The following is a 20467-nucleotide window of genomic DNA, read 5'->3' on the forward strand; positions in this document are numbered from 1 at the left end:
AGGTCTCAATGGCCAGATGCAGGTCACATGACTCAGACCAAACCAGTCACAGGCTTATGTGAAATGGGCATATCCTCACAGAATTTCTGTGACTGACCTGAACCAATCAGGATCTGTGCCCTGAGTCTGGGTAAGGGACAATATGCTGCCCATCAGATGTCAGAACAAAATAATGAATGGCTGTGGGTGGCCTTCCAAGAGAGTCATCAACAAAGCAGCCCTCTCAGGGAGGAAATGAGATAATTTTCCATGATGAGACAGATGGCTCAGTGTTATATAAAGGAAATCAAATAAATTTAAATATCATAGTGACTAACTCGTTTCCTTTCCAATTCTTTTTGAGCTCTTCAGATTGCATCACAGAGAAAAATCTATTTGTTTTTAGAGCCTGTAATGTCTAACACTTTCAGCCTTTTTAAGAGAGAGGAGGCCCACCTAAGCTCAAGGCTTTATACAGGTAACAGCTAGGAATTGCTGTGTTCCATTTCACTACACTTATTTTCATAATTGTCCTCTATGGTAAGTTTACCATGATGATATTATTTCCTTTTTGAATATTCTTATTACTCATAGAGGTTAACTTAAATAATATATCACATAAATAATAATACAAATATTTTGACAACATGAAATTAATAAAAGGTAATTTTTTAAATGACTGAAAATTAAGAACTGCTGAATATAAAATAGTGAGCAAGAAGATTTCCAAGACAATCTGGGACCTAAGGGAAAACTGAGGTTGAATCAAGATTAATTTTTAGGGCAAAATTAGTGGAAAACTTTAAAATACTATATTGGTATTTCTCATTCTTTCATGCATCAAATACTATTGTTTCTGAAAAGAAGCTAACGTATTCAAAGCCATAATTCAAAATAGTTTTATCTCTTGCCTTCAATTTAGGATTAAAATAGCAGAGGAAGTCATGAACTCATGAACTGAGATAGACAGATAATTGATAAATAGGCCAATTGATATAGATACTGATATCTCTCTTCTGGTATAATGTGTCTACTTTGGCGATTACTGGATTAGGCCTCCATTAAAAAATGAAAGTCATGGTGTGTAACTGCAATGTTTCTGTCAATGAAAAACATTTCTGCTTCAGTCTACCTATCTGAAATGTTCTTAGTGGCATAAAATTGATTTTATACTCAATATATTAGAACAGTGTTATTGGAGGTGTACAGGGAGGCCCTGGAGATGTATAATTTGATTTTAGGTGGTTGCCAAACACAGCATTACACAACATAGGCTCACATAGTGAGAAATGTTTCAGTCACGTCTCAAAGATATTTTGGGTTTGGTTCTGGAACACTGCAATAAAGCTAATATTGCAATAAAGAGAATAATGGAAATTTTTTATTTCCCAGTTGTATTAGTCCATTCTCACACTGCGATGAAGGTCTTGGGTAATTCAATAAGGAAAGAGGTTTAATTGGCCCACAGTTCCACAGGGCAGGGGAAGCCTCAGGAAACTTAAAATCATGGTGGAAGGGGAAGCAAACAGTCCTTCTTCACATGGCAGCAGCAAGAAGAAGTGTGAAGCAAAAGGAGAAAGGCACCTTATAAAACCATCAGATCTCTTGAGAATTCACTCACTATCACAAGAACAGAATGGAGGTAACTGTTCCCATGATTCAATGACCTCCCACCGGGTCCCTCCCATGACATGTGGGGACTATGGGGAACTACAGTTTAAGATGAGATTTGAGTGGGGACACAGCCAAACCATATCACCAGTGCTTGCAAAAGTTATGTTGACATTATACTTTGATCTATTAAGTGTGCAATGGCATTATGTATTAAAAAAAAGTACATACCTTAAGTAAAAATATTTTATTGCCAAAAACTGCTAATGAATTGAGAATATGCTGTTGGAAAAATGGAACCCATTGCTTGATGCAGGGCTGCCACTTCTTCAAGTAAAAAACACAGTATCTGCAAGCACAATAAAGTGACGCACAGTAAAATGAGGTATGCCTGTATTTTCCTTTTGAGTTTTCTTTCAATTATTTTTGTTATTTCAGAGAACAAGACATCTGTCTTGATCATCTTTAACAATTTAAAACTTTCTTTTTTTTATTTTTTTGAGATGGAGTCTCACAGCTGGGAGGCAGTGGTCCCAAGGCCTTGCTCCCTTAGCTTTTTTCTGGTGGGATGATACCCCTTTGGTCTTCCTCAGAGGCACCAGATGCCCAATTCCTGGTGTTGTGGCTTGGGAGCCTATGATTGATTTTTTTTTTTTTTTTTGAGACAGAGTCTCACTCTGTCACCTAGGCTGGAATGCAGTGGCATGATCTTGGCTCACTGCAACCTCCACCTACTGGGTTCAAGTGATCCTCCTGCCTCAGCCTCCTGAGTAGCTGGGACTATGAGCGTGCATCACCACGCCCAGCTAATTTTTGTATTTTTAGTAGAGACAGGGTTTCACCATGTTGGCCAGGCTGGTCTTGAACTCTTGACCTCACTCAAGTGACCCACCCGCTTTGGCCTCCCAAAGTGCTGGGATTACAGGTGTGAGCCACCACACCCGGTCCTAAAAACTTTCTACTATATCCTTTCAACAAAGAGAGCAGGAGCAGAGCCCTTAGTGGTTTTCAGGTGGTCTCCGGGGCTAGCTCCATAGCTCCAAGATCTCAGGGATGTGGGTGTGAATCAGGGAGTCCCTTGGATATTCTTGTGTGATCACAAGGTCGCTTCCCCACCTTCATGCCTCACATCTTCATACATTTAGCCTACAAACAAAAAGAGTGATGGGCAGATCTCAAAAATATTTTGTTTTGTTTTTGTCTTAAAAGCCATAACTTTCTGGGAATTTATTTTCCCAAAAGTCCCATTTCTAAATTCCTCTGAGGTGTGAAGGCCAGAACTGGGTTTCGTGCTTACACCTAGACCCCAAACTAGCAAAGACATGGGACTGCCTTTGACTGATTCCTCTTCATCTCTTGAGGCCTCAACACAAATCCAGGATTGGCATGAAATGAGAAGGCATCTAGGTGGGCAGCAGAAAAATTCTGCCACATTTAAAAAAATTTGTAGTATGTATTTCTGTTTAGCTGCCACTTATGGCAGTGATGTAAAGCAGTAAAGAAGCAACTTCTATTAAAGAAAAAATGTTAAATGAGTTTAAAATAGTATGTAATCATATGTAGGGTAAGTGGATATGACAAATATGACAAATGCAAAGGAATGGTGAGGATGCTGTCTTGATGTTGGGGTAACTGACTCATCCTGCTTTGCTCAGTAACACTCTGGTTTTATAAGTGAAGCCTCATGTTCTGCAAACTCCCCCAGACAGCAGCCAACTGGGATGGTTGAGAACCTTACCCACATTCTACAACAGACTCTAAAAAGAGAGGTTTCCATTTTCCCAGACTTCTTTGTCTGTCTGGGAAGGAAGAATCATGATGTGGGAGTGGAGTCTGAGCTTGAATGCACCCTTCTCAGGGTCCCTCAATCTGAAAGGTAGACACTGCTTACATTGCTTAGGCACGACTTTAACCTCAGCACAACCACTCCTCCTTCACCAGTGCAGTTTCAAAACACTTCACCTCATCTGCGCAAGTTTTTGCAAATGTTGCTGTACGTTCTCATGACACCAATTCAGGAGAGGGAGGAGGTGCATTCCAAGCCTCTATTCATAGTCCAGTGATCTGACCCAGAATTATGGGGTAGATATATTCAATAAAGAAAGAATGTCAAACATAGCTAAAACCACAGAGATGTGGACTTGGATTATAGAGAAGAGGGAGTCATGCTGATTTATTTCTATCTCCTATGAGAGAAGCAATTACCCAAACCCACAATCTATTGGAAAATCTCACATGGAAGATACAACAGTTACAGGACTTTTTGTCAGCCCGAAGAATGACCACGCAAAAAATTCCAAGTCCCCTCAGCAGACTGCAAATGTGCATGATTCTTTTCCAGCTCAGTGCTCTCCATTTTTTCTCAACCCCAGGCTGAATCAAAGTGTGCAGATGTTTTCTGAGTTAGATCCCCCCTGCCTCTGCAGGTTCTGGTCCTGCACCTTTGATGGCCTCAGTATTCCCTGCAAGATGCACCTGCCTTGATTTCACTGCCTGATAACAATTAGGGATTCCATTAAACAATCACTGAATAAAAGGTTTAGAGGATATGATGTAGAGAAATTAAATGAGCCGGAATGTAGATGCCTATAGTGTTTACAATAATGCTCAATGTCTAACTAGGTGGAAAATGACTCTTTGCAGATGCTGCATTATTTTTCAGGAGAACAGCTGATTATCACCCCACAATATTTTCAGCGTGTGTTTTTCCTCTAATAATGGGGAGTCAACTGACAGGCCCAGTAGCACCAGGCATTCCACAGGAAGGAACCTTGTTGGTCATCATCTGGAAGTTTGACAGTGACATTAAAAACATGTTCACCCAATTTAAATAAAAGCTTAATTAATTAAGAACTGGTTCCAAATCTTTCCCTGCTGGCTTATTATAATGACCTCATTGGGCTCTCCTTCTTCACAAATGCTGGGTCATACTGAACATACCACAATTAAAAATATGGCTGGGGAGAAATGGTACTAGTGTTGGAGTGTCAGTATTTTTCCTTATGGTTTCAAAATCTGATGACATATGTTAATTTCCCAAGTCCCTTTCCTTGCTGCAAGGCCTCTTTTTCCAAATCCCTTTCTGGGGGTGAAATAATGGCATTCACATCTGCTTTATCAGCGGAATGCGGTGTTTCAAACTCATGGGATTGACTTTGAGGATTTATTTAATTTGCATGCTTGAAACAACTGCAGTCCTTCCCCAGCCATGGCATCTCATGGATGGCACAAAGAGTGAGGTTGGAATTCTTGGTTGCTCTTAATTTCACATCCATGGTGGTCTCATTCTCCACATGCCAAGGGCAGCAATGGGACATCAATTTGGAATCAGTGACATGAGTGACGGCCTTGGAGTCTTAAGACCTAAGTCCAGGCCCCAGATTTGTTCCCAACTTATGGGACTGCTTAAATTCTAGCTGCTCAGGTTCCCTACCTGAGAATAAGCAGGTAGAATAAGCTTATTCTATCTGATGCTTGGAGTCACAGAAAGAGCCAATGAGCTCAGGTGTGTGATACACTGTCCAAAATAAGCACCTGCTAAGGTCAATCATCTCCTACTTGGACCCAGGGCATCCTCCTTGGACTTGTGGTTCCTGGGATTATGAAGTCTACAGAGAAGACAGAACTCAGTCTTAGCACTGCTGCAACCTCACTGGGATGGGAAGCCTCATGGGTGGGATGCATCAGCAAAGAAAACATGCAGAATGATTTCACAACTGTGACATTTTCCATGGTGCAATGTCACCTCCAATCTCTCCATTCTGCCTGCACCTAACACGTTGAACTTGTAGCTATGGGGAAGGTCAATCATCCGTGGGTCAATCATCCTGAGTGCCCCTGTGCATTCTTCCTGGGCATTCTGAGAATGTAAGACCCAAATGCTTTCTATTCAGGCCATCTCTCTCTCAGGCTTGTGTTTTCCATGAACCACCTTGAGAGATGAGGCAATGTCTTCTTCTACAGAAGAAGCAGACTTCTTTACTGCTCACTGTAAAAATAGTAGGTTTCCCAGGCCAATGTTCCTCAGCTGGGACACAAACCACTGCATGAGCATCACTTGCCTGGGAACTGACCTCTGTGTGGTTTCAGATGGACCTGGAGGCATTGGAAACTGACAGAACCTTATGAAGCTCAAAGCTGCCTTTTGTACTGTGATTAACAAAATTCTTTGCCTCTGACTCTGGAATCTCATGTCTTCTGCTGGAATCCATGACACTATTAATAGCTTATTTTATTAGCTTACAAGTGGTGTAAAATTCTAGACCCCTCATGGTTCTTGATATTGGCTTGTTATGAAAACACAGCTTAACTTTTGTCTCCCAATATTCCATTGACTGATTGATTGATTGAGACAGGGTCTTGCTGTGTTCCCAGTCTGGAGATCAGTGGTGTGATCATGGCTCACTGTGGCCTCAACCTCCAGGGCTCAAGCAATCGTCCCAATCCTCAGCCTTCTAAGTAGCTGGAACTACAGGCATTTGCCACCATACCTGGCTACTTTTTGTAGAGACGGGTTTTGCCATGTTGCTCAGACTGGTCTCAAACTACTGAGCTCAAGCAATCCTCCCACCTCAGCCGCCCAAAGTGCTGAGATTACAGGCATGAGCCACAGTGTGTGGCCCCAGTATTCCTTTTAAATGTATTAACTGTTGGTTAGTTTTCCCTGACGTGGATAAACACTACAGCAGACCTCCTGATTTTTCTACTCCCTACTTATTACTAAGCTATCTCTTCATCAGCTGAGGTCATGCCCTGTCCCTGTCCACACTTAAAATATCTGGTCCAACAAACGGCAACTCTGTTTTTGATTTAAATGCAGTCCTTTCCCCTGTCCTAGCTCACGACCGCTCCAGGCCTCTCTCTGTCTCTGGAACACACCAAGCCCATTTCCCCCTCACAGCCTTGGCTCGCCACGCTCCTTGCCCTCCATGCTCCACAGTGAGGCCGCCTTGACTCTTCTAGATCAAAGCCTCCACCCCAATCCCTCACTCTCCACCTCACAGTCCTGCTTTATTTTATGCTTAGCAGCCATCAGCCTTTGAAATCATATTATGCTATGATTTTCTGTATATGCTTTTGATCTTTTTTGCCCACTAGGGTGTGACTTCTGAAGACAATAATTTTGCCTCTCTGTTTAGTCTATTCCTGGTACCTAAAACAGTGCTTGACTCATAATAGATGCTCAATAACTATCTGTTAAATGAATGAAGGCCTTAACATACAAACTGCACACACCAAAACCAACGTCGTTTTATTTTTTTCTAAATATAAATGACTAATTGCACTCTCTTTCAATCTCTATCTCATATATATATATATGGATACATACACATACATGTTTTGGAAAAACTCTCAAATCATGTCTTTCCTCTGCTACCACACTTCAATCAACACAGGAGTCTTCTGTAACCAAATGTGTTGGGTTTTTTTTCCCACCAACAAGCAGTGGACAACAGCTAGGTACCCCCCAACGTCTGTTTCATCCTAGAATAGTGCCCAACCCATAGTAGATATGCACAAATGTGGGAATGGAATAAATTAATGCTTATTGTTTTGTTGGGCTCCAAATAGGACACATCCAGATAGCGTTCATTAAATTCCAACACTGTCTACCTGGAGATAGTGTCAGATTCCACAGGTCGAGGACTCAGTCCCACAAGACCAACCCTCCTTCCCACCAGTCACAAGTCTGGGCCTCCAGAGCTTCTGATGGACCAGCTTCAAGCTGGGAGCCCTATGAGCCGCTCTTTGGTTTTCATTGATTTGCTGGAGCCGCTCAGAAGACTCAAGAGAAATACTTATGTTTACCAGTGTATTATAAAGGCCACTGCAAAGGATGAAGATGAAGAGATGCTAGGGCAAGGTACGGGGGAAGGGATAGAGAGCTTCCATGCCCTCCTTGGGCGCCACACTCCAGGAACCTCCACATGTTCAGCTATCAGGAAGCTCCCTGAACCCAGTCCTCTTGGGTTTTGATGGCAGCCTAGTGAGGTCAGCATTCCTTCCCTTAGGGTACAAGGTGGGTCCCACTCTGGAGAGGGTCTTTATGAACCACAATAGGGAAAGAAGAGGACAATTAGAATTTTGCCTTCGGACAGGTGAAAAGAGGTCAGGAGAAGGTTGGAGAGAGTCTGTTTACTGAGGTCTGCTCATGAGGCCTGACATATCCAACATCATGAGAAAAGACTAATAAGGGCTACGGGAGTTAGGAGCCAGGAACCTTGAATGTAAACACATGTGCATATATGTACTGTGGTGATGTTTTATATTTATATATATAATATATAATAATACAATAATATATAATATGCATTAATATATTATGTATCATTTATATATTAATATATAAATATAGATACTTATAGCTAGTAATCTTAATATATGATATATATCATATATCATATGTTATCTATATTATATATAAATAATATATAAAGACACCAGAATATATATATACATATATGTAATTATGTGAAATTGGGTATCATATGATGCCATTGCCATGGAAATTCTAGAGCAAGCTTGTCCAAACCATAGCCTGTGGCCTGCATGAGACCCAGGATGGCTTTGAATGTGCCTCAACACAAATCTGTAAACTTTCTTAAGGCGTTATGAGATTTTTTGGAATTTTTCTTTTTAGCTCATCAGCTACTGTTAGTATTAGTGTATTTTATGTGTTGCCCAAGACAATTCTTCTAATGTGGCCCTGGGAAGCCAAAAGATAGGACCCTTCTGCTCTACAGGATCCAGCTCTGAGTGCTATAACCCTGATCTATAATTTAAGACCCTTCAGGTGACATCTAGAAGAGGTTAATATATACTAATACGTAGAATATATTTTATATTAATATATATTTATAAAGATATATTTGTATATTTCTATATCAATGATACATAATATTTTATATGTAATATATGTCATATATTAATATATATTAGATATATCATGTCTATTTATTATCTATATAATAATGCCACAATACATAATTACATATATGCAGTTGTGTGAAATGGAATATCATGTGATGTCATTTCCATGGAAACTCTGCAGGATTCAGCTGTGAGTGCCATGACCCTGACCTACAACTTGTGACCGTTGAGGTGGCATCTAGCAGAGACAGCCAACAGGAATTTCTGTAAAAAGCTCGGGGAAACCACTTGTTCTCTCACAGATACAAAGTCATCCAGCCAGCTATCGGGCTGAAATTATCTTTATTTTATTTCATATTCTACCATTGTTGCCATCTCACCTAACTGTCTTCTTAACATCAGTTATATAACTGGGAAGACAGAAAAGTCCTCAGCCCAACCAAACAGTTAGCACCAATTAATGTGATTCTCACGTTTTCATGTTCCTGTGATGCGTCGGGCACTATTTTAGGATAAAGTCAAAAACAAAACAGATAAAGCATTTCTGCCCACATGGAGCTGACATTCAGATGGTAAACAAATAAGTGGGTTAAGCATGTAACTGATCAGATAGTGATGCATGCTATGGTCAACTCAGCATCTGGGAAGCAAAGTAGGAATTCTTTGTGGAGGGATGAAAGAATAGATACAGTGGATAAGGCAAGACTCACTGAGAAAGTAGAAGACACTAAAAAAAAAAAAAAATCCCAGAGTAAGGTCAGGATGTAAGTCCTGCCATTTCTCAGGGGGTCGGGGGCATCCCAAGAAGAGGGAAGAGCTCATGAGGAAGCCCTGAGCAGGGAGGCTATGGGGCACGTTCAAGGAACAGCAGTCGGAGCAGTGCTGCCAGAGCGCAGCGAATGAATGGAGGGAAGGAAGGAAAGAAAGAAAATAGAAGAGAGAGAGCCAGATGGTGTAGAGATTTTGTTTTTTATTCTGAATGAGGTGGGAACTAATTAGAGGGCTTTGAAGAGAGTGGCATCATCTAGATCATAATTTGAAATGCTTATTTCAGCTTCTGTAGGTGGCACAAGAGGAAGCAGGGATTCCAGAGGGGAAGCTGATGTAATGAACTCAGAGAGAGGACAGGGGATCTGGATCAGGGTGGCAGTCGTGAAACGGCGAAGAGTGGTCCATGTTCAGATACATTCTCATCATAGAGCCTATGAATGTTCCTGATGGATTGGGCTGGTGGGAGAGAGAAAGCAGCACCAAGGATGACCTCAAGATTGAAGACCTGAATACATGGAGAAGGCTGTTGGCAGAATAGATGAGGGCACTGGTGGAACTGGCAGCTATAATTGCAGGAGGGGTGATGATGTAATGTTTGAGGTGAGTTCAGGATGGAGAATCTAGCTGGGCATGTATGTTCAGGACTCTTCAGAGAACGGGTGACATGTAAAGTCATGAAATACTGCAAGCTACCAAAAGGATAAATATGGGACTGGAAGACAAGTCTGAGGACTGAGCATTGACCCAGTCCACAAGCCAGGGACACCAAGAGCAGTCAGTCATGTCAAATGAATGAGAGAGGGCTGTCAGTGGGGCAGATGGAAAGCCAGGAACACATGACTCTCTAGAAGACAGGTGTTTCAAGGAAGGTGGAGGGTTCCACCATGTGCAATGCATGTTAAAGGAAGATGAGAACTGAGAGTCGACTTTGGGATCAGAGAACTAATGAGAATAATTTTGTAGAGTGCTAGGGTCCAAGCATACCAGCACATGCACATCAAAGCTCAGGGAAGAATTGCGACCTGCCTGAGCTCACACAGTAAGTTAGCAGCACAGGCCAGGGTCAAGATACTGGCCCCCAATTTATAGTTTTCTCATCAACACAAGGAAAATAAGTCACCATTAAGAAGTCCAGAGTCGACCGGACATGGTGGCTCATGCCTGTAATCCCAGCACATTGGGAGACCCAGGTGGGCAGATCAAAAAAATACAGAAATTTGCCGAGCATGGTGGTGCATGCCTGTAAACCCAGCTACTGGGGACGCCGAGGTATGAGAATCTCTTGAACCCGGGAGGCAGAGGTTGCAGTGAGCCAAGATCCTCCAGCCTGAACAGCAGAGCAAGAAACTGTCTCAAACAACAACGACAACAAAAAGACGCCCAGAGTATAAGAATGTAAAGCAAATTCATGTCATAGTTGACTCTGAGACCTGCCAAAATAAACTGTCTTTACTATTTTTCTGGCAATACTAGCATTCATGCCAGTCAAGGAAAAATACTGGAATTGATATCCTGCTTATCATCGAATGTCGACATGAATAGCAGTGTCCACAGAATCCCGTTCTATGAGCTAAATATGGGTTTGTAAATGGGAATTAAGTAATAGGAAGTGAGTTTTTATCATGGTCAGACTGCAAGTCCAAATATTAGATGAACACATTTCCTCCTCAGTAAATGCTGATCACATACCAGCTGCTAAATGCAATTTGTCTGCTGACATATGGTGGGAAATTCTCATGCTCATTAACAGACAGCGTATCATCATCATTATCATCATTGATTTCCAGTGACCGTGACTCATTAAGGTTCTCCTGGGAACCTTGAACTGTAGTCCCACGGTCAAGGTGCCTGATGAATGGTTTATCTCCCCATCACCCATCCCCGTGAGTGCCCATCTGCAGTGGCATCTGCCCCATGGGCTGAGGGAAAACAAGGCAAGGATTAGATCTGCTTCTGCATAAAGTGTGGATCTTCCTGAGATGGCCTCTGCTATGCTGAATAACATGAAAAAGATGCTTGTAGAACAAACATGTTTTGCAGGAGGTGAGGAATTCCAAGATTGAATCCCAAGAGCACTAAGCTTCCAGAAGATGAGATTCAGCAGATGTTCTGACAGATATCACCAACGACAGTATCCAGTGGGAAAGTGTCTGACACCAAGGCCATTCAGAGACTCCCTCACCCTCTGCCCTGGTGTGCTTCACATCTGGGAAGAAACCTATTTGCCCAAAAAGCAGCACACACCCATAGATTATCTGTCACTCAAGCGGAGACGCAGAATTAGGATGCATATTCAGGAAGGAGCTTACTTTCGGAGTAGACATATATCCTGAAAGGAGCATGTAACAAGGGCATACCTTATATTCAAAAACAGTGCATCCAAAGCTTATTATTGGGCTTAATTATCCCAGTAATAGCATAGGCTAAGGGATATATCGTGCTCGAGAAGTAGCAAGTAACTAGGGAGTATTTATGCTTATGAGCCTGGAAGTGACCTCTCCCAGTGAATTTTTAATACTCTGGAAATAGCATACTAAATTATACATGCACATGTCCAGCAATGGAAGCGTACTAGAATGTCTCACAACCTGAAAACCACACAAAGGTTCATTAAGCATATAATGGACAGATAAGCGGTGGCATTTTCTCACAGTGAAATAAAACAGCAATGCAAATGAGTGAAATGCAAATATGTGCAACATTACGGATGCCTTTTGCAAAAGTCATGTTGAGTAGCAGAAACCAACACAAAAGGCTATATGCTGTGTGGTTCCGTTTGTATGAGTTCTAAAATAACCAAAACTAACCTATCTTTTTATATATCAAATTAGTAGTTACTTGCAGAGGGGGTTAGTGAATGAAAAGGGGTACAAGGGGGTTTCAGAGGTGCACTGATTTCTTTTCTTGCTTTCGGTGCTAATGGGAACAAAGTGTCTCCTTGTTGAAAATTAAGCATGTCATACACTTACTGTATGTGTATTCTTCTGTATTTATATTATACATGAGTTTAAAAATAAAAGGGTAAAATAAACCTACAAGGAAACCACACGCAGACACACACACACACACACACACACACACACACACACACCACAAACAGCAACAAAGGTAGCCCACACTCAGGAAGCATCTTCTGCTGAAGGAGTAGCAAACTTCTAGGAAATATGGTTATTTACAGGCTCAGAAATAAACTATTTTCAATAATATTTTATGTACGTATATATATACACATGTACATATGTAAATATATATGTGTGTATATATATATACACATGTACATATGTGAATATATGTGTGTATATATATATATATTTTTTTTCTCCTGATGAGTAGCTTGGACATTGGGAAGACACCTATGTGACCAGGAAGTAGATTATCTCTAGAGAACACCTAATACTGGAGAAATAGCACCTGTCAGGAAGTATTTTATGCTGATGCTACCAGGTTGAAATTTATACATGGGGAATAATTTATACTCAGGCATAATCCAAGGAGTGTCTTACACATTCAGACCCAGGACAGCATATAGCCACAGAGTATTCTATGACAGCAAAGTAGCTTGGCATGCCCAGGAGGAAGCACAAACCTTAAAGAATTTGATTCTCAAAAGTGGTTTCTAACTAGGAGCAGCTTCATGCCCCATAGAGGCCAAGCTCACTGCTTGCAGTAGTCAGCTTCCTGGTAGCAAATCCCTCATCCCCATATGCACGCTTCTTTGCCATGTGACTTTGATGTTGCTCCATCTAGCGGTGGAGTCTATTCCCTAAGTCTTTAGTCTGAGCTGTCCTCTGAGTTGCAACAGAGGTGATATTGTGCAACTTCCAGAGTCTTGGCCTCAAGACCTTGCAGTTTCCACCTTCATCCTGTTAAGACACAGCCCCAAGAATAAGAAAGAACAAGAACAAGAGCAAGAATTGAGAACAAGAACACCATGCATGGAAGCGGGTCCAGCCCACTAGAAGATGAGTGGCCACAGGAAGGAGGCTTGGGGTAGCCCTACCAACAGCACTAAAAGTTTGACATGTGAGTAAGAAGGTCTTGGATATCCCAGATTGCCAACCCTCCACTATCTGCTTGAGTGGCGCATCTGCACCCAGTATAAGAATGACCCATCGAACCTAAGTACTTGAATCTACCACTCTTTAAAGAATTGTTGTAAGCCACAACATTTTGTGTAGCATTTTTAGCAAAATGTAAACTGAAGCACTCCTGATCAGATTGATGGCTCATGTAAATGGATTATGTAGCCGGTGGGAAGAGTTACTTACGGTTTCCTTTAAAGTTGGAGAAGTGGCCTTTAAAATTAGGTCTTGACAAAGATATTAACCATTGACGTTGTATGACTGCAGGGATGCTCTTTTCTCATCATGCCCCTGCAGCCCGAGGCGTGGTGACGGCCTCCCACTATTGCTAGGTTCTGAGTGTCTCACCAGCTCTCGGGTGTTCCTTTAGTTCTACCTGCATCTCTCTAGGTCATGCCCATTTCAATGTCTTTTTATTTGAACCACCCAAGGAGGGTTGTGTCCAGCTTGGATTGTGGCTGGAATTTCCAACTCTTTCCATTTACAATTCTACCCACAGGAGTCTCTGTAGTATCACAACCCTTCCAGGGTGTGGGATGTACAATGCCACAATATCTGGAAGCCAGTATGTGTATAAATATATGAATGACTGTATTTATACTACATATATACTGTGTGTATATATATATGTATAATAACATGCATATATAGTATAAATACTATATTATATATACAGTATGGTATAATAGTATATATACACATGCTATATGTATATATATATACTATTAGTGTGTACATATATATACTATACCATATATCTACATAGTGCTACATATACATTATTATACTAAATATATATATATTTAGTAAACCAAACAGGATTGCTGCTTTAACAGCAATAAAGACAGTTTTTCCCCCCAGATGGCACAGGCTTCTGTTTAGTGCTAGTTAACACTTGAAATAATAATTAGCAAAACATGAATAATCATTTCATTCATGAGGACAGAGTCTTGTCCCATGATGAGAATGTCAGGCTGTGCATCGCCACCTCATTAACTCCAGGGCGACCAGCCCGCACCTCAGAAAGTAAGATGCATCCATCAAGAGTCACACCCCCATGGAAGGCATGTTGCTAATGTGAAATGCGCAGATCATGGGGCTCCATTAATCACTGGGTCAGAGTCATGGCACAGCAGGTTCAATGCCCCACAGCTATTCCTCAGTCACAGTCTAAGGAGCTCTGCACGTGAGGGAGCGCAATGGCAATGACAGAGCATTGTTGCCTGCTTCCCTTAACACTGCCTACCGCAGCGCTTTATCTCTGCACGTGGCACTCAATCCTGCTGTGGGCTAAGGCCTCTTTTCTAAAAATGAACAGCAAAGGTTTCTCACCTCCTGGAGAAGAGGAGAGTGAGAGATTCATAAGGCCTATGTGAGGATGCAGAGTGTGGGCTCCTTGCCTGCATCACGCTGCCCTCGATGACCAATAAAAAAGGTGCTATGGCTCTCGGGCCAAAGAAGTGCAAAGTTCTAATGAACGATTTGAGAAGAAAAAATTTCTCCAAGCCGTGTTTCTTAATCTGGTGCAATCTTGTTCCTCCAGGGGGCATTTGACAATTTCAGAGGTGTTTTTCCTTGTCCCAGCTGGAGGCAGGACATCTAGTGGGTTGAAGCCAGCATGATGCTAAACATGCTACATTGCACAGAACAGCCCCCACAACAAAGAATCATCCACTCCAAATGTCAATAGCGCTGAGTTGAGAAACCTTCTCTGAAGAATAGAGAGAAACCAGGGAAGAGCCACTTAATTGGGAGCATCACACCTGTCCAGTCCCCACCATGGACTCTCCTGGGACTCCAGCAAGTGCTGTGAATCTCTCCCATAGAATTCACCACCATCATCCCATTCATTGACTTGGTGGGTCTACTCATATCCCTAAACTGGACATTTGTACTTTTACTCTCCTGCTCAATGTCACAATGACCCTCACCCCTGCTGTCTGAAGGGCTCAACCATGGAGTAAGACATCTCCTGTTGCCTCAAAGCTCCCAGCTTTGTTTCTCGTTGCTTCCCTGCCACAGTCATTGGTTTGTGGCTTGTACTGTTATCTGACCATGCTCCCTCAAGACTCAGTGCCATGCTCATGCTCTTCTTCTGCCAAGATTAGAGGCTTTCCTCTCCTGTGACTGTCTGTCATAGCCCTGCTTAGTCCTCAACTTCTGCATGAAGCCTTTCTGACTACTTCAACCCATGATCAATCCACTTCTCTCTCTCCTCATTCCTATTAAGTCATGCATGCCACAACCAAGCTGAAGTCCAGGATTTGTAAGTCTAATGTCTCCTGGATGTGCTGTACACCCATGGCAATGGGGATGAGAACATAGGAAATTGAAGAGGTAAGGCCGCATCAGGGAATGAGAGGCTGTGATGTCTACTGTTTTATGATGACTAGTGGCCACACACAGTGGGCCACTGGCCAGGGTACTTGGCGCCAACACCTTTTGCAGACTGACTTCAAGGGGAAATCATGTCACAAGGAGTAAGCCATGGGGGAAAATAAGGTGGCTTTTTTCTATTGGTTACTCCCCATTGGTTGAGTTTACTCATAAGGTGTCACACCTGCACAGTTTCTGGTGGCAACAACCCACTTCTTTTTCTGCTTCTCAGGGTGCGTGATTATACTCCAGACTCTCCAGGTGGTGTGGAGTTGTATCCAAGTTCAGTAATGTCAGCAGGCACCTGGTGATGTGTGTGGTTGGTCTGCCGCATGTGCAGTGACAGCCCAGAGCAATGATCATATTAGCTTTTAGAAGCCACTGTCCAGAAAGCACGTGATTGCCCCAGTGATCTGAAGGCATCCACAAATTTGTACCAGATACTGTAGATATGTGGGGGAAAAATGTTCCCCTCTACATGGGGTTTATCTTAATAAGGAGGTGCTCTGGCTCACCACACTCATAAAATGTACTTAACCTGTGCAAAACCCTAGGAGTTGGTAATATGACTTTCCCCATTTTATTGGCGAGATTACAGGGACTCAGACATAGGGTTTTTACATGGTGAGTCAGGCAACCTCTGCTCGAACGAGGATTTAGACTAAGGTGTTTCTGGCTCCTGAGCCCTCCCTCCTAACTGTCTCTCATGCATGCATCTTTGTGCTGTTCTGCTTTAGTAGTTTAGGATGGATTCATCAGAATGGAATTACTGAGTTTTTGTGCCTGTGTACATAACATTTTTTTTTTTTTGAGACGGAATCACCATGCTGGAGTGCAGTGGCATGATCTCGGCTCAAACTACAACCTTCGCCTCCCGGGTTCAAGAGATTCTCCTGCCTCAGTCTCCAAGTAGCTGGGATTATAGGCGCACGCCACCACACCCTACTACTAAATATTTTTGTATTTTTAGTAGAGACAGGGTTTCACCATTGTTGGCCAGGATGGTCTTGATCACTTGACCTTGTGATCTGCCCACCTTGGCCTCCCAAAGTGCTGGAATTACAGGTATGAGCCACCACGCCCAGCCACATAACATTTTTATAGGTACCACTGCACACACTGATATGACAATTTACATCATCTAACAATGTTTTATTTGCTTTCTGTATGTGTGTGTGCACATGTGTGTGTGTGTGTGTTTTCTTGTTTGTTTTATATGACAACTAATTTTCTTCGCTCTGGCAGATGTCTCCTCTCTGGGATATAAGGTGAAGGTCCAGGGGACGGGTGACGCCATCCTAACCCAGGTGGTGATGCATGTGTTCCAGTAGGGCAGGGTCCCCATCTGACACACTCTCCCCTCCTTCCTTTGCATTTATCCAGTTCCTGGCACACAGATAAAATTCAATAAATATTTTCAGAATAAAACAGCTGATTCTAACAGGTAATCTTGGGGGTGACTTCTGTGGGCAAAATGCTTTTTTTTTTCCTGGAAGTATTTCCAGAAAAATCCTATGCAGCAAGCCAAAAATCCTATGCAGCAACCCCTCCTTTGGAACTGCATAAGTAAGTCCAGCGGGGCACAATTCTTACACAGGGATGGTTTCACATTTATCATTCTGAACGTTACGGGGAAGTGAATTTAACTAGAAAGTTGCACATGACACTGAAGCCTAAATGAGGATGTCAAATCTAGGGAAATAATCTAATTGCAATACGGCATCCGAATCTTTTGGAGACATCAAATTATTGCCCAAGCCCTCTCAAAGTACTTACAAATATAACTTTATACTTTTTGAAATAGTCAAACAGAATTATATGTAGACAAAACTTTAGTTATATATTTGAAAACTCTAGTCCTACTATGAATTTAGAAACTTGTTAAGAAGACCAGAGTAGCTGTTAAGTAAAGGAGCCGGCTAGCAATCATTTAATAAGATGATTAAACTCTACTTCTTTGTCACACTTGCTTCTGGGCAAATGGAGTAGACAGGTATGAAATAACAAGACTAGAATCTTTTAGTTGAATATTCCAGATATCAATGAAAAAAATTAATTAAAAACTAACTTACAATGTAGATCAAGTGGATTTGCATACCAATCCAAGGAAAAAACCCTAGTTATAAATGGCATGCTTAACCACATCCAAAGAAATGCACAATTAGAAAAGTAATTCAGGGTGAAAAAAATCCGACTTCTGTATCAATGCACAGATATGGATAAATGACAAAGTTTTCTTCAAAACAGAGCCTTATTTTCGCTCATTGTTCTGTGCAGTTTTCAGAGGAGAGGCAGATTCCCTGATATTTTTCTGGAACCACTCACCTAGCAGAGAAAAAAACATTGTTTGCTGGAGAAATGTTCAGCAGCTGCTACTCTTCGAAGAGTCAGTATTGATGCTGCAGTTGCCATAGAAAACCAGGCAGATGTGGTCTCAGCCCTCAGGGCTTCATACTATGCATAAGATGCAGAAGTAGATAGGAAGTCATTAAACTGAGCAAAAAACAATATGATGGCAAGAGCAAAGTGTGTAGGAAGACAGGTAAGCACAACTAGCTCTGAATCATGTACTCCGCCCCACTGTTGATGGGCATCAGAACCTCAGGCAGGTGTCTTCACTTCTCCATGACTCAGTTTCTCTGCCATAAAATAAGAGGCACCATATTTTCTACCTCGTAGGAGGGGTGTGAAATTTAAGTGAATCAATTATTTGAAATGTGCTTAAAATAGCAGCAAAGATAATCTATTGTATTAGTCAGGGAATCTAAACCTTAGTATTTACAACGTCAAGATGACAATGGCTCGATACAATAAAACTTGTTTTGGTTTGTTTGTGTCTCATTCACCCATTAGTCCACTGTTACTATGCCTAGTCTAAGGGTTTTGGGGGGTGCTGCTTTCTTCCTGGTTCTGGGGAGGTAAGAAAGCTCCTTCCACCCACCAGCCATAGACAAGAGAAGAGGGCAAGGAGGCAGTAAAGCATGCGGTGGGGGTGGCCCCATGGAAAGTTTTAGGACCCAAGCCTAGAAATAGCAGGCATCACTCACACCATTGTCCACTGGCTAGAATGCAGTCACATGACCACACCTAGCCACAAAGGAGGCTGGGAAATGAAGTTCACCTGTGTGCACAGAAGAAAGAAATGGGTTTGTGAACATACAGTATCCCTGCAAAGGCTCTCCACAGATAAGAGCTATAAAGATTTGATATAAAGATTCGATGCTTTATATCGAATATCACATCCATTGTTATTGTTATAGAATATATGTATCACATAAGCACACATGAATATATACATACTCATATATGTATATACTCATCTATATATATAATCATATATATATTCACAGGTCTATATATATCTGAAATACACACACATATATATATTACATACTATATATATATACACACACACATATATATATTACATATTATATATACACACACACACACACAACTGACCATTGAACTACATGGGTCTGAACTCATGGGTCCTCTCAGACGCAGATTTTATTCTGTCTCTGCAACCCCTGAACAGTAAGACCAACTCCTCCTCTTCCTCCTCCCCCAGTCTACTCAATATGAAGTCGATAAAGATGAAGACCTTTCTGATGATCCACTTCCACTTACTGTATAGAAAACATATTTTCGGCTGGGTGTGATGGCTCACATCTGTAATCACAGCACTTTGAGAGGTGGGCGGATCACGATGTCAGGAGATCAAGACCATCCTGGACAACAAGGTGAAACCCTGTCTCTACCAAAAATACAAAAATTAGCTGGGCGTGGTGGTGCATGCCTGTAGTCCCAGCTACTCGGGAGGCTGAGGCAGGAGAATCACTCAACCAGGGAGTAGGAGGCTGTAGTGAGCTGAGATCACGCCACTGCACTCCAGTCTGGGTGACAAGAGTGAGACTCCATCTAAAAAAAAAAGAAAAGAAAAGAAAACATATTTTCTCCTTCTTACGATTTTCTTAATAACTCTTTCTTTTCTCTAGATGACTTTAAGAAAACAGTTTATCAAGGCCAGGCACAGTGGCTCATGCCTGTAATCCCGGCAGTTTGGGAGGCTGAGCCAGGCAGATCACTTGAGGCCAGGAGTTTAAAAGCAGCTGAGCCAACATGGCGAAACCCTCTACTAAACATACAAATATTAGCCAGCGGTGATGGTGCACGCTTGTAATCTCAGCCACTCAGGAGACTGGGGTGGGAGAATTGTGTGAACCCAGGAGGTGGAGGTTGCAGTGAGCTAAGATCGTGCCACTGCACTCCAGCCTGGGCAACAGAGCAAGACCCAGTCTCAAAAGATATATATATATATATATACATATATCATACATATAGCATACAAAGTATGTGTTAACAGACTTTTGATGTTATCCTTAAGGCTTCTGGTGAACAGTAGGCTATCAGTAGTTAAGTCTAGGGGGAGCCCAAAGTTTTATACGAATTTTTGACTGGGTAGGGGTCAGTCCTCTAACCTTCACGTTGGTCAAGTTGTCAACACACACACACACACACACACACACACACACACATATAACATGACTCAAGTATGGATAGCAGGAAGGGTTTCCAGGACAGATGGATTTGTCTAAGAGGAGACATGATTAATGAAAAGGCCTTAGGAGTGGGGGTGTGGGGAGCCTGCCTTCTTGTTAAAGGGACGTCTGTGAGAAGACCCAGAGGAAAGAGGAAAAAGTCACTTGTGGGAAGGACTGAGAAAACTTCAGTCTGACTGGAAAGAAAAACCAGGGAGCAAGAAGGAGATAATAGAG

The sequence above is a fragment of the Pongo abelii genome, chromosome 10 (assembly GCF_028885655.2).
Source record: "Pongo abelii isolate AG06213 chromosome 10, NHGRI_mPonAbe1-v2.0_pri, whole genome shotgun sequence".
Taxonomy (NCBI): Eukaryota; Metazoa; Chordata; class Mammalia; order Primates; family Hominidae; genus Pongo; species Pongo abelii.